Source organism: Tiliqua scincoides, chromosome 5, assembly GCF_035046505.1.
Source record: "Tiliqua scincoides isolate rTilSci1 chromosome 5, rTilSci1.hap2, whole genome shotgun sequence".
NCBI lineage: Eukaryota > Metazoa > Chordata > Lepidosauria > Squamata > Scincidae > Tiliqua > Tiliqua scincoides.
The window spans coordinates 90,788,897-90,800,139 of NC_089825.1; the positions used below are offsets into that span (position 1 = coordinate 90,788,897).

Here is an 11,243-nt window from a genome sequence, read left to right on the forward strand (position 1 = left end):
TACCCAAGGTGGACCGCACCCCCTCCATCATCCTGTTCCTATGCCACTGAAGCAGACAAAAATATGATGGCATGAAACAAGCACCCTGTCCCAGCATCCTGTGCCAGAAGGGCGGGATATATTGCACTCCTACTAGCTCTGGATGTGGAGTAGTACTTTAAGAAAAAAATAATCAGGGGATTGCACTCCTCTTGAAAACATGGATAGCATTAAGAGCTTCACAGTGACACCTCTTTTCTACTTTCCTTATACTCTAAGGTCCCCTATTGCCCTTAACCAAATTTACAAAATACTGTAATTTTAAGAAGAAAATTAATTAAAAGCTAAAGTGACCTATTGTAATAGGCTTCTAGAAAGGAGCAGTATTGTAGGCTGGGAGGGAGAGCCTGCAGAGGAGAATCAATTGGTGTTGGAAGGCGGTTACGTAGTACAGGTCCAAACTTGTTATACACTGATTTTTTATACACTGATTTGACTCAATACGAGTGACCACTGCAAATGAGAAGGAATGTGCTGATCCCCGGAGAAGGGGAAAAATGCACCCCTTTAAAATGCTTTTCTTACTGTTGTAGAGATTTTTATCTCAACATGATGAGAAGGGCACTTTAAAAGAAAGCAGTCCTTTATAATAGTTAGAGAGAGGGCAGCCAGCTGACCATCCATCAATCATTCTCTCTCCAAGTAACCCCCCCTTGCCCCTGAACACATGAAAGAAAGATAATCTTTTCTAAGCACCTGGAGAGAGACTGATTGTTGGATTGTCATCTTAATGACTCTATCTTAACATCCCAAAAGTCAGCAAGGCTGTTTTAAAATCACCTGAGCAAAGGGACTTTGTTTTTTAAATTGATTTGCTGTAGTGCAATTTTTGCCATCCAGGTGAGTTCTGGGAACAGAACCCACACAAATAATGAGACACAACCTGTATTGAGAAAAAAAATTCAACATCATCATCATCATCCATACACCTGCATCCCCATGATTTTGGGCCATGGGGCTGTGAATACAACTGTTTTCAAGATTATGCACTCAAACTATATGTCAGTTGCAGGCTGGGATCATTTCAACAGTGGATCTACTTGTGAGTAATTCTATCAGTCTGCCACCTGGGGCTTCTGGGCTCTGGAAATGATGGAATTATTATGTGGGTGTGGCTGAGGTGCTACTAGTCATAAAGTTGGAGGCCTGTTATGCTTGATGCTTCTGCTCTGTCTTGGCTCCTGCCTGCTCAATAACTTCTGTTTCTTCACTGTGTTGTTGTTGTGTTTTTTTTTTGGGGGGGGGGGTTGTTTTAAAGGTGCAATAGTATTTCAGAGTAAGGAATGAAAGACAACACAACAGCGTTAATTCGACTTGATTCTTTTAATCATCTGATCTTTCCATAATTATCTGAGGAGAGAGAGGAGTCTGCAGATGTGGATATGGTTCCTTTGACCAATATGGCTTCATCAAGACAACGATGGAAAAGAAAAATCAGAGAGAGCGAGAGAGAGAGAGAGATCAGCTTTACAGCTTGGGTTTATGGGAACAGTAGTTTGCCTTTTCTGGTCTCAACCACCAAGCCCTGAAAAAGCAGCCAAATGATAGATTCATTAGATACTCCTGTCAAAGGACCACCAGGTCCAACCCTTATGCAAAAGGCAGGACCACCTACCCACCAGCTTCCCATTGCTCAATCTTTCAAAGGGACTACAATACAACGCTTGGATACACTCAAGTTTAGGCAACACAGTGACAACAGCAACATGTGATCTGTTTACTGAACTGTCTTGTCTGTGTTGGGGTGGGGTCTTTTCTCACACTACTAGTTAAGCTTATTTAACAGGAGATGCCCAGGGTTGATCCTGAAGCTTGATCCAAGAAAAGCACTTGTTCTGCCACTGAACTAGTACTCTAACCAACCAATGACTTTCAAAGATATACAGCCCAATTCTAACCAACTTTCCAGCACCAATGCAGCCGCAATGTAAGGGGACGAACATTCCCTTACCTTGAGGAGGCATCTGTGACTGCCCCCTCCCACTGCAGTGTGCACCCTGTTGTCACAGCTGCATCTGTCCTGGAAAGTTGTTAGAACTGGGCTAATTGGAATGGCCCAGTTAGCAAGTAAGCAAGCCAGGTCTTGTGATCGAAGGCAGAGGGCACCAAACCCCGACCCATGGGTCAGATCTAGCGCCCATTATGATCCTTCCCCCAGGTGAACAAAGCTTACTGCTCTGCCAAGGAGCTGCATATCTTCCCTCCCGATCTCCCCCAAAAGTCACATTGGCCAGCTGCTTCCCTGTCCATCACCCCACGATGCTTTGTGCCTGGATTTTTAGGTAGATGCAGCTGCCCTGCATGGTGTTTGGGGGAGATAAGGATGAAAGATATGTGACTCCCCAGTGGAACAGTAAGCTCTGTTCATACTGAAGGGATTTTTGCTACACAATGGTCTCCAATTTGGAGACTGCTGATCTCAGGGAAGGCACATATCTGGGTTAATTTGATCTGGGGCAAAAATTCCTCATCACTGACTGAACATTTGCCAAGAGGTGCTCTAAGCATGTGCAGAGTGCCTTCTAGATCAAGGCACATAAGCTTGAGTCCCAAGACCTGTCAATTCAGAAATAAAGCACAGTATGAAAGCCCACCTATCCTGTGGATACAGGAGGGAAAGGATAACATAAAATAGTCACAATCCAGACCACACAGCCCTCAATTCTATACATACGTCTTGTCCCAAGCCCTTTAAGAAAGATGGAAATAAGCCTTTCATATCAGGCTTAGCTTATTCTGTGCCACCATAGCACCTCCCTCCCTCTGCCTGCCTGCCTTTCTTATTCAAGTGATTGTCAATTAGCTCCACCTACTGGGCACTTTTGGCTCTCATCACCATCCTGACATTCTCAAATGCCTGATTTTGGGGTCTCTCTTGTTTTACAAATTAAATGCTGGACCCACCTCTGGTTTTCCCCAGGGCAAGAAGCACCATCTTTAACCCTAGAATATGACTTGCCTGTCGGTAAACAGTGACTCAGGGAAGTATAAGGATGTCCTCAGACTCCAGCAAAATTATCTTCCACACTCCTGGGATAGAGAGAAAGGAAAACATATAGACAGTCAGTTGTCACTCAGCATGTTGCATTCACAGAACTTAGGACATTTTGTCCACACGAAATAGACCTTTAAATTTCTCAGGCATACCCAGCACTTATGCCAGCAAAGGCACCTGAACCTCCCCATCCCCGTGATCAGTTTCTAAGGAGAGATGCCTGTATTCAAACTTTTGAAACCTTACTGTTTTGAGATGGATAACCAGCCCGTTCAAAAACATAAAGAATTGTGATCATTGGATCAGAACCATTCTGGTGTCATTGGATTCCTCTCAGCCTGCCCTTTCCGACGGACTAAGGCAAGTTCACTTACTCATGGTTAAACGTGTGATATGACTCGGTTTCACTTTCTATAGGGTTCCATGCAACTTTTGATGGAATGGAGATACGTATTTCGCTCCGGTGTTTCTGCTTCTGCTATAACTTCTGCATCCAAAGGTTTATGACATGATGGGATTCTTCCTAATCACCAAGATTTTAGCATGTCACCCCCCCAGTGCAGCCTGCACCCCCTAGCGACGCCACTGCTTCACAGGTCCAGAATGGCCCTGAATGTTTAGGTTGTATCTCGGTTTTGCTGGATGCTGGCTGCAGACGGAGAAGTTACATCTCCAGCATTTAAACTGATGTTCATGTGTTGTTAAATACCAACAAGAAAGGACCTTCAGATGATTCCCTTCTACATTAACGCAGCTGGAATTTGTGGAGCTGAGCCTTTTTTATCAACTGAATTCAGTAATCCTCATGCCTCATATCTCTTCTAGTCTCTTCTTTCCTTTGTCCTTTCGAGACATCGGATGACAGTATTTTAAAACTCAAATTCATTTCAGCTCTGCAGATGTCCTTATGTCTATAGAGGCCGGCAGTAGGGGGGAGAAGGAACAGGTAATGTACCTGTGACTAACTTTCCTTTGCGAGGTGCACAGCAGGCAGATGGCAGCATCTGGACCAGGGTGCGTTACTGGAAAGGTCAAATCAGTACAGGACAACGCCTCTTACCTCTTCTTGCCTTCCAATCCACTGACAAACACTTCAAGGTTTTTGAGATATTTCTGCATTTCCTCCAGTGAAGCATCATCGCCAGGATATGGGGGCGGCTGAGCACTCCCAAGGTGGCCAAGGAACAAAGCCACACAGCAGGTGAGAGCAAAGACAGCAGTCCAGCCTCCTCCTCCTCGTTGAGTGATCATCCTTTGTAGGGCAAACAACTGTGAGTGGGAAAGCGCATGGGAAATGGAAGAGGGTACAGAGGACACTGCCCGGAGTTGAACATCTCATTTTTGCATTGACAACTAACAGCCCAATCCTGAGCTGCCCAGAGTGTGTGGCTGCAGTGGCACCGAAACCGCATCCTGCGTGCCGCGGGCTACCATGGGCGTGCCTCGGGAGAAGGGGATTTGTCCCCTTCTCCCAGGTAAGGGAACCAGCCCAGCAATGTAGCTACTCACTTTACCACTGACCCTTAGTAAAGGCGTTTGTGTAGGGAGCCGAGCCCCGCACAAACGTTCTGGATCCGCTGGAGCAGAGCGCCACCAGACCCGCCTCCCGCCCTCCCCGCTCCCTCTCCCTGGCACGCCTCCCGCCCGCCCTCTCCCCGCCCCCTGCCTCCCCAGAATGCCTCCTCCCCGCCCCCTCCCTGCCCCCGCTTACTGTGGTGTGGGAGCGGTGGAGGCCAGGCACCTGCCCGGTGGTAGTTGGGCGCTAGCCCAGCACTGGCCCAGGGCCAGGCTAGCATGGGCGGTGCTGCACCCAGCCCAGGATTGGGCTCTAAGCCTTCTGGAAAGAACGTATAGGGGGAACTAGAATTTGCTTTCCATTTTTCTCTTTTTCAATATATCAGTGCTCTTCAACCTTTTTTGTGCCATGCCCATGATAGATAGATAGATAGATAGATAGATAGATAGATAGATAGATAGATAGACAGATAGACAGATAGACAGATAGATTTGATTATGAGACTGAGGACCTACCATTAGTTTGCCCTGCTCCCAGGACCCAATCCACCCAAACCCTTCCTCTGTCTCCACCCGCCCTATTTCCTACCCAGTGGCATCACTAGGGTTGGTGTCACCCAGTGACAACCTTTTATGTACTGCACTAACTAACTAACTAACTAACTAACTAAATAAATAAATAAATAAATAAATAAATAAATAAATAAATATGAGACTGAGGACCCACCTCTGGTCTACCCCCTGCCCCTGTCATCACCCAGTGGCATCAGTGGCATCCCCTTCCCAGTGGCACCAGTAGGGTTGGTGTCACGCAGTACAGTACATAAGAACATAAGAACAGCCCCACTGGATCAGGCCATAGGCCCATCTAGTCCAGCTTCCTGTATCTCACAGCAGCCCACCAAATGCCCAGGGAGCACACCATATAAGCCTACAGCACCCGGTATTCCCAGGCAGTCTCCCATCCAAGTACTAACCAGGGCTGACCCTGCTTAGCTTCCAAGATCAGACGAGATTGGGCACATTCAGGGTAGTATGGCCGTAGACCATGATGTCTCATGTACTCATGATGTCACTCCCATGGATCTGGTACCGGAGAGGGAGAGGGAACAAATTCTTTTTTCTTTAAGTCAGAGCAACAGCATTGCTGCTACTCCAATTGGGTTAATGTTGTTTAAAGGTGCAATGGAATTGGGATACCTGAGTGGGTGAGAAGGCAGGAAGGGGCAATAGTTTTTGAAGTCAGACTGACTGAGAATATAAGTGCAGCGATTTCTTTCTTTCTTTCTTTCTTTCTTTCTTTCTTTCTTTCTTTCTTTCTTTCTTTCTTTCTTTCTTTCTTTCTTTCTTTCTTTCCTTCCTTCCTTCCTTCCTTCCTTCCTTTTTAAAGTACTTCAGCTTATTTTCTGAGTCAATGTGACGTGATTCAGGGTGAACCGGTGAAGTCACCTATTACTAATAACCGTTATTTGCATGTGACATAAACATTAAGTTTGACTAAGGCAAGCAAAACAAAAAACAAACAAACAAACAAACAAACAAATATATATATATATTTGGCATAATTTCTTCTTTTAAAGTCAAACGGATTTAAAAAAAATGCAGCTGCCCATAAGCTTCTGGTGCCAAATGATTTCACATTAGCTGTCACAAGAAAGGCTACAGTCACCGACAGAGTATTCCCAGTGTACCCCAGCTGTAAAATGGCACCTTGTGCTTAAGTGTGCAGAGACATCTTGGTGTTGAAAACTACAAGTATCAAAAACATTCTCTGCAGTGGCTGGCCTTGAGCCAACTACGTCTCTCAGAGTCAGACTAGATGAATGAATTGGCATGAATTGCATTGTTGATCCCCGTGGAGACATTTTCTTAAATAGTGAAAAGCAGCTGGAGGGGGGGTAGGGATCGGGACCATGGTGGGGAGAGGTTTCTTTGCCTCTATGCCAGGATCCTGATGAATGTGATCTCCCTCCCTGCAGTTATTATTTGCTTCTAGAGGGAGATCACTAGCACCAAAACTCTCCTCTTTCACTCCCTTCTTGATTCCCCTCCCCCAGTGGCATCTATTTCACTTTAATTCACAAGGGCCCGACTATAGGATGACTATTGCATCCAGTGAGGCCTCAGCCTCAGTTCTCCCCACCTGTGAAATACGAGCATTCAGTGGTTGCCTTTCACCTGATCTTTCTGGAACTCTGCTAGCCAATGCTGGAGTTCTGTCCTAGTTAGAATGTCTGATCTGCAATAACTCGGTAATTAGCTCCACCCCTGAGCCACCGTTTTGCACCTGGTGCACCTGGGACTCAGGAGCTCTCATAGAAAAGCAGATTCCTTCCTGTGAGTCTGGAGGCTGACCACCCCCTTTTGAAACAAGCAGGCAACTACAGCTGACCCGTTTCCAGAGACGGGCAAATCTCTGGAATCTCTGGAACGAGAGCCAGGGTGGTGTAGTGGTTTGGGAGGTGGACTTAGACCTGGATGATCCAGGTTCAAATCCCCCCTCAGCCACAAAGCTTCCTGGGTGACCTTGGGCCAGTCACTTTCTCTCAGCCTCACCTACCTCACAGGGTTGTTGTGAGGACAAGAAAGAGGGGAGGAGCAGCTGTGTAAACCGCCCTGAGCTCTTTGGAGGAAGGGCGGTATAAAAATGTGAAAAATAAAAAATAAATAAATAATAAATCCAGTGTGGCTTAACTCCAGCTGAGTCACAAGTCTCCGCCCCCTTTAACTCACCTCAAAAACAAGCCCTAATGGACAGACTTTCTGAGTCGCCCAGAACATTTTGGGGACTCTAAAAGACTCAAGTCCCGAGTCTTTTCCACAAAAAAATCAGTCGCGGCTCTGCAGAATAAGACGGAGCTGCTGCTGGGGTGTGTGTTTATGTCGGAGTTCTCTTTAAAAACTCCCCTGATGTCCCCACCTATCCCAGAAGTAAACGAAAGCCATGCTGTTCTTCAAATGAAGGCAGAAGTTCAAGCGCATGAGCCATGGGTAGCTCTTTTTCTATCGCTCCAGGGACGACCTCTACCCAGCTTCCCCTGCCTCTTCCTGCCAGTAGTGAACCTACCCAGCCCCGCGCCCTTGGGCAAAGATCTGCGATGGCGCCCCCATGGGCTGTAGCCACCCACTCCATGCGGAAATCCCCCCCCCCCACTCACCTGAGGCTCACAGAGCCTCGTGGGACCTGAGCCTGTGTCAGGGATGCTTCCCTGATGCTATAAACTGTGCTTCCAGAAAACCGGAACCATAGTTTCCAACCCCATCCGGAGCCTCAGAGGGCCTTCCATGGGTTTCTAGAGGTTTGCACCTGGGGCATTTGCCCCATCAAATCTAATAGAAGGTCCGCCACTGCCTCCTGCCCCTCCCTGCAAAACCCACTTGTCCCTATGGAAAAGGGACAAGAGGGCTCTCCCTCTTCCAGAAACACAAAATCAGGATGCATTCTCCAACCAATGGGACAAGAAGAAGCACCTCCCTTCCTTGTGTTCAGGACACGAGCAGCACCCAGTTTGTCACTCCTGCAACTGATTATTTCTGCAGCCCAATAGCCTCAAAACAAAACACACACAAAATTAATCATTTTCCTCCACCCCCAGTCAGCCCCTGTCTTTGCCTCCTGACGCTAACGTACCCCACTGCTAGTCGCTGCTGCTTGCACAAATCCAAATGCTCAGCCTCAGCACCACACAAGGTCTTTTGGGTGAGACAGAAGTGACGCAACATCAGAGTGTGCAAGCAGCACCCCCAAGCCGTGTCTGGGCCACTCAAGTTGTCCACATCCATGGCACTTTCTGAGCCAGCAGCACCAGACTCGAGTGTTTGCCTGAGTCTTTGACATGCGTGACTCGAGTAAGCACCAGTCCGCGAAAAGTTTTTGGGACTCTGACTTGGGTCACTTAACTTGATTTTCCACCCTTACCCTCACTACAGATTTTCCTCACACTCACCACAGAGCACTGGGGCTATCCCCTAAGATTTGCGTCTGATGAACATCACAGGAAAAAACTGTCCATTCTGTAAGCCCAATTCATCAAGCAAGAGTGGGGAAGTGGGGGGTGGGAGGAAGAACAAGCCAAAGAAAAACAAAGAACAGGGACTCTCAGCCCAGGCTGTTTTAAAACTGCTTCTACCCAAAAGATACAGCAGCCCCCCCCCCCATCAAAAGAAATGCTGACCCATTGAAGGGAAGACGGATCTCTGTTTTGCCTTCCAGTTCCCTCCAATCCTTTTTCCATCTTGGAAAGAAACAGCTCTTCCTGGAGCTTTTCCCCCTTCAGGATTGGTTTAGGCTCATTAGGTAATGAAGGTAGACCACAGCACCCAGCCCGAAAAACTGTTTATAGTTCAATATGGATTCCAGCCGTGAAAGCCTTAGCATGTTTAGCTCTTCCTGTCCTAGTCTGAACAGGAAGAAGAGGTGTGGAGAAGCCTAGTGAACCAAAGTGCATAGCAAAGTGCTCAATTTGCATTTTGCTCAAAGCCTTATGGGAACGCTGTTCACAAGAAGCTCTTCTATTTTTGTCAGATGCTATGATGTTTCTCTTTTTAGTGAAAAAAAATGAAGGGCCATTTCGTCAGAGAGCTCAATTAATGTCACTGTAACAAAGATGCAATAAAGTGGAGAGGGACTTATAACGTCATTGGGCACATAGGTCCTCTGAAGAGTGATGTCTTCTTTAACCTGCTATGGGGTTTGATTATTGTTTGGACCAGTGCTTCCTAAACTTTTTTGAATGGCCACTCCCTTGATCATTGGCACTGGCCAATTGGCATGGCATTGGCCATGGCTCCCCATTAGGGCAACAGTCCTATTCGTTGTATAGAGTGTCGGATTTTTCAGGAGGATTCTGTGGCTCCTCCGGCTGGTTTCTGCAGCTCCCTGGGGAGCCACAGCTCACAGTTTGGGAACCACTCCTTTAGGCTCTTGCTTGACCTGTCAGGGAGATCCCTCAGGCAAGAGCGCTTTTCCGGTTGAGCAGCTGGGGACATTCTGTTGGCACAAGCAACAATGTGGTGTGGGGCACATCCCGCAAAAGACACCCCTACCTCTTGTGTCTTCACAACAACCTTGTGAGGTAGCCACCTGATCAGGGCCAGACTTGGGAGCTGTAGGGCAAGATAGCAAGAAGAGGGCTGTGCAGGATTATAGCAAGATGAAGCTTGGGCCATTTTTGTTCCGCTCTGCTTGTAGGCTTTCTAAACACCTCTGGCTCAGACACCTTTGCAAAAAGGACACTGGTCTAATTCAGTGTTTCTCAAGGTTTGTCCTCCACTTCACATGGTCCACCTATTCGATGTACCACCAGAGGTGAATGGGATGATATCATCACCAGTTACTTCTGTGCCTGGAGCTAGATGCGATGTGTCAAACACCAGTAAGAGGCTCAGGATGGACAGCAGGGCTTTTTCAAGCATGGAAAAGCATGCTTTGGAGTTCTGCCTGCTGTCTCAAGCCTCCTACCACCGTTCGTTGTGTCTCATTCCTGGTCTTGCTGTAGGGGTCCCATGTGTACGACCAGACACCACCTCAAGTATCACTGGTGGTACCCATACCACTGGTTGAGAAGCACGGGTCTAGTTGGTGCCTTAGTCTGATCTAGCAGGGGTCTGCATATGTTCTTATAAAACTATTCTTCCAACTGAAGAGGATAGGAAGATGGACCCATTAAAGTATTTGTTCAAGCTGAAGAAACATGCACAATATTTGAGTTGTGCCACTGTATTTTAATGAGTTACCAGTTACAATATCATCATGGCCTATACCCTCATTCATATTAATGAATTATAGCACCTTTCATTATCGAGGTGGGAGTCACAGTCCTCTTAAGAGAATGCCCATCATTACACCTGATGCATAGAGAAAGCTTCCCCCGGTCACATCTAAAATCTCATTGGACGTGGTTCTAATTAGAAAGGTGCTCTGCTTCTAATTTCTGATTGAGTTGTTGCTCAATAATAAGTTAATTATTTCAAAAAATGTGATGGAAATGTTATGCTCAATGTAAGGACTGCTGAAGATCCCATGAGCATCAATGAAGACTCTCCCAGGGTGTCCCTGGCTTGCAAGATAGATTTCTGGATGGCTCACCAGCTACACTGAATATGGATTCTTTGTAAACTGTTGCAAACAACTGGCTTTGTTTTTATTCCTCTGGTCAATTGCCTCTCTCCTTCACCATCACAACCCTTCCCCAGGATCACCCCTCAAATCCAAGACCATCCAAAACCATTTTCCCAAAGGCATAGCAGTTACTTATGTAGAATTTCCTACTTCAGACCGGAAGGGGGAAACCACTGCAGTGTTTGCAATGGTGATAGAGTCTCTACCAACCCCAGGGAAGATGCACCTCGCCAGGGATGGAGTCTACCCAGAAAACTGCCCAGGGTTCCCAAGTTCACATTTACCTTAAATCCAAATTTGCAGTGTCAAAACGTGAAGCTGTTGCTCCAGACAGGTTGCTCTCTGTCCTGTGTCTCAGTACATTTTAGAAGTTCTTATATCACTTGCCTCCTCCTCCCACTCTTGCTGTCTCCAATCATCTGAAGACAGCACCACCCACAGAGATTACAATCCTTTCCTTATGGCTCCTTCGCTGATGACCTCAATGACAGAGCTTCCGACTGGACTTTTCTATGAATTTGGTGGTGTAGTCTTACAATGGGGTTGTGAGAAGTTTGGCTTTCCTCATGGTGG

At 46.8% G+C, this 11,243-nt stretch overlaps 1 non-coding gene across 1 annotated transcript; it reads right to left on the minus strand.

The window, feature by feature from the left end:
* Nucleotides 1-5,477: 5,477 nt before the first annotated feature.
* LOC136654707 (5S ribosomal RNA) lies at nt 5,478-5,596 on the minus strand. Its single transcript, XR_010794613.1, has one exon. It is a non-coding gene; the product is annotated as a 5S ribosomal RNA (ribosomal RNA).
* Nucleotides 5,597-11,243: the final 5,647 nt, after the last annotated feature.